The sequence below is a fragment of the Marmota marmota genome, unplaced genomic scaffold (assembly GCF_001458135.2).
Source record: "Marmota marmota marmota unplaced genomic scaffold, marMar, whole genome shotgun sequence".
Lineage (NCBI taxonomy): Eukaryota > Metazoa > Chordata > Mammalia > Rodentia > Sciuridae > Marmota > Marmota marmota.
Genome location: NW_026000057.1, coordinates 20,445,203 through 20,449,621, shown reverse-complemented (window position 1 = coordinate 20,449,621; position 4,419 = coordinate 20,445,203). Strand labels below are relative to the sequence as shown.

Below are 4,419 nucleotides of genomic sequence, written 5' to 3'. Positions count from 1 at the left end.
TCAAAACAAAGGCAATAAAAAAAAAAAAAAAGAAAAGAAATCTTAAAATACTGAGCTCCCCAGGACTGGGGGGTGGGGGGGAATGGAGGAAGTAAAAAAAAATACTGAGTTCAGTATCTTAATATTGTCAATGCTGTCACATAAAATCTTACAATCAGTGATCTCTATCTAAATTCCAATGATATTCTTCACATAAATAGGATAGGATAATCTTAAAATAATGGAATCATTAAAGAACACCAAATAGCCAAAACAATTCTAAGAATCTAAGATAGAAAAACAAATTTGGAAGCTTCATATTTCTTGTTTTAAAATTGTATTATAAAGCTATAGTAATCAAAACAGTATGGTGGTTGCACAAAACCACATTTACCCATAGAATAAAACAGAGATCTCATTACTAAATCCAAACATATACAATCAACTAAATTGTTTTGGTTTTGTTTTAGTGGTATTAGGACACTTTACCACTGAGTTATATCCTGAGTCCTTTTTATTTTTTATTTTGAGGAAGGATCTTACTAAATTTCTGAGGCTGGTTTTGAACTTGCAATCCTCCTGCCTCAGCTTCCTGAGTAACTGAGAACACAAACATGTGCCACCACACCCAGTCTAATAGACTATTTTTGACCATAGATAGCATCAAGAGGACACAATAGTGAAAGGATAGTCTCTTCAATAAAAGATGGTGGGAAAACTGGATAGCCACATGCAAAAGAATGAAAATAGATCCATTTCTCATAATATACACAAAAATCTACTCAAAATGGATAAAAGACCCAAATGTCAGACCTAAAACCATACAACCCCTGGAAGAGAACACAGGAAAAACTACTGAATATTGGTCATGGCAATAATTTCTTTTATTTATTTATTTATTTGTTTGTTTGTTTATTTATTTATTTTTATTTTTTTTTAATTTTTTATTTTTTTATTTTTTTTAATTTTTTATTGTTGGTTGTTCAAAACATTACAAATTTCTTGACATATCATATTCGACACTTTGATTCAAGTGGGTTATGAACTCCCACCTTCACCCCATACACAGATTGCAGAATCACATCAGTTACACATCCATTGATTTACATATTGCCATACTATGTCGTCTGTTCGTGCTCCGCTGCCTTTCCCATCCTCCACCATCCCCCTCCCCTCCTCTCCCCTCCCCTCCCCTCCTCTCTCTCTACCCCCTCCACTGTATAACCCTGAGGGTCTCCTTCCATTTCCATGCAATTTCCCTTCTCTCTCCCCTTCCCTCCCACCTCTCATCCCTGTTAAATGTTATTTATTTATTTTTAATATCACACCAAATGCACAGGCCACAAAAGCAAAAATAAATGGGGTTCTGGGCGCGATAGCGATTGCCTGTAATCCCAGTGGCTTGGGAGGCTGAGGCAAGAGGATTGTGAATTCAAAGTCAGCCTCAGGGGCTGGGGTTGTGGCTCAGGCTAGAACACTTGCCTAGCATGTATGAGGCACTGGGTTTGATTCCTTAGCACCACATAAAAAAATTAAATAAATGAAGTTATTTAAAAAAAAAAGCTTTCTGCCCATGGACGCCCGAGAGAAAGCATCGTTAAAGTCTCTCTTCCTGCTGCCATCATGTCTAAATCAGAATCCCCTAAAGAGCTCGAACAGCTTCGGAAGCTATTCATCGTCGGGCTGAGCTTTGAGATAACTGATGAGAGTCAGAAGCGGAACACTCACACGGACTGAACTGTGTGGTAATGAGAGACCCAAACAGAAAAGCGCTCCAGAGGCTTTGGATTTGTCACTTATGCCACTGTGGAGGAAGTGAACGCAGTCATGAATGCAAGACCACACAAAGTGAATGGAAGAGTTGTGGAACCAAAGAGAACATTCTCAAAGACCAGGGGCCCACTTAACTGTGAAAAAGATCTTTGTTGGTGGCATTAAAGAAGACACTGAAGAACATCTCCTACGAGATTATTTTGAACAGTTTGGGAAAATTGAAGTTGTTGAAATCATGACTGGCCGAGGCAGTGGAAAGAAAGGGGGCTTTGCTTTTGTAACTTTTGATGACCATGACTCTGTGGATAAGATTGTCATTCAGAAATACCATACTGTGAATGGCCACAACTGTGAAGGGAGGAAAGCCCTGTCAAAGCAAGAGATGGCTAGCGCCTCATCTAGCCAAAGAGGTCGAAGTGGTTCTGGAAACTTTGGTGGTTGTCGTGGAGGTGGTTTTGGTGGAAATGACAATTTCAGTTGTGGAGGGAACTTCAGTGGTCATGGTGGCTTTGGCGGTGGTGGATATGGTAGCAGCGGGGATGGCTACAATGGATTTGGTAATGATGGAAGCAATTTTGGAGGTGGTGGAAGCTACAATGATTTTTGGCAGTTACAACAATCAGTCATCAAATTTTGGACCCATGAAGAGTGGAAACTTTGGAGGCTGAAGCTCTGGACCTTACTGTAGTGGAGGCCAATATTTTGCCAAACCACGAAACCAAGGTGGCTATGGCGGTTCCAGCAGCAGTAGTTATGGCAGTGGCAGAAGTTTTAATACTGCCAGGTAAGCAACAAAGCTTAGCAGGAGAGGAGAGCCAGAGAAGTGACAGGGAAGATACAGGTTACAACAGATTTGTGAACTCAGCCAAGCACAGTGGTGGCAGGGCCTAGCTGCTGCAAAGAAGACATGGTTTAGACAATACTTATGTGTATGGGCAAAGAAACAAAGGACTGTATTTGTGACTAATTGTACAACAGGTTATTTTAGTTTCTGTTCTGTGGAAAGTGTAAAGCATTCCAACAAAGGGTTTTAAAGTAGGGTTTTTTTTTTGTTTGTTTGTTTGTTTGTTTTGTTGTTGTTTTTTACACCCATGCTGTTGGTTGCTAAATGTAATAGTCTGATCATGACGCTGAATAAATGTGTCTTAAAAAAAAAAAGAGTCAGCCTCAGCAACTTAATGAGGCCCTATGCAACTCAGTGAGATCTTGTCTCTAAATAAAATATAAAAAAGGGTTGGGGATGTGGTTTAGTGGTTGAGCACCCCTAGGTTCAATCCTAGGTACCAAAAATAAATAAATAAGTAGGACTATGTCAAACTAAAAAGCTTCTGAACTGCAAAGGAAACAACTGACAAAATGAAATGATAGCATTTGGAAAAGGGGGAAAATTGCAATCCATATATCTAATAAGAGGTCAATATCCAAAATTTATAAAAGTTCACACAATTCAACAGTGGAAAAACAACCCAATTTTTAAAAGTGTAAAACATGCTGACTAGGGTGGTGTATGCCTGTAATCCCAGCTACTCGGGGGTCTGAGGTAGGAGGATCCACATTGAGGACAGCTTGGGCAACTTAGTGAGATCCATGGGAAGGGGCTATAAGGAAGATGAACCCTTCCAGGGTACGACCCCAGTGACACGACTTCTCCACTCAGTCCCATGCTTAGTTACCACCCAAATAGTCCATTCAAACTAGGATGGACTGTTGAGGTGACAGTTCTCATAATCAAATCATTCACCTCTTGCATCAGCACAGGAGGTTTTGAGGGACACTTTATATCCAAACCTCAATAATTCTCTTGCAGCTTCCTGAGTAGGTTTTGTTTTGTTTTTTCCCTAAGGTCTTTGGGATCAAATCCAGGGCCTCACACATGCTAAGCATGCACTCTACTACTAAGCTATATCTCCAACCCACATTTGGCTACTTAAGATGATTATTTTTGAGTGCTTTATCAGGAAATGCATAAATCTCCATATCTTTTTAAAAAATATTTATTTTTTAATTGTAGTTGAAGACAGTACCTTTATTTCATTTATTTTTATGTGGTACTAGGATCGAACCCAGGGCCTTGCACATACTAGGCCATTCGCCATGCCACAACCCCAGCCCCATAAATCTCCGTTTCTTTAGCATCAGTTACTTTTCCTTTGGAAGATGCAATGCTTTCCTGGTTGATCATGATCCTTTTGGGCATGAGGATATCTGCACATTTGAAGTAGTTACTTATTCCAGTCTTTCTGGTCTGGCTCCATCAGGGAAATCCCTCAGCAATCAGTCCCACACAGAGATTTTGGACAGGCCATCTGGTGTGGTCTGTGGATGGGCTTGCCACTGGACTCTCAGGCAGGCAGGTGTGGCTCCTGGGTAAGCAGGTGGGTGAACCTGGATCTTGGGTCCTTGAGGGCTGACCTAATACCAGGGCCACTAAGGTAGGTTCATTCTGTGAGGATGAGTCTTGAGGCTGAGTCTGCAGGAGTCAGACTGGCACTTGGTCCCAAGGAGACATGCCTACAGCTTGAGTTCATGTGGTTCGCTTGGATTCTGGTTCCATTGGGATGATCCTGGAGCTTCAACCTATAAGGGCCAACATGGCAGAGAGTCTACTGGGGTGGGTTTGAACCTCTGGTTCACTGAAACAGGTCTAGACCCTGGGTCCATGGCTTC

At 41.0% G+C, this 4,419-nt stretch overlaps 1 pseudogene; it reads left to right on the top strand.

The window, feature by feature from the left end:
* The first annotated feature begins 1,602 nt into the window (after positions 1-1,602).
* Positions 1,603-2,692, top strand: LOC107141133 (annotated as a pseudogene).
* Positions 2,693-4,419: the final 1,727 nt, after the last annotated feature.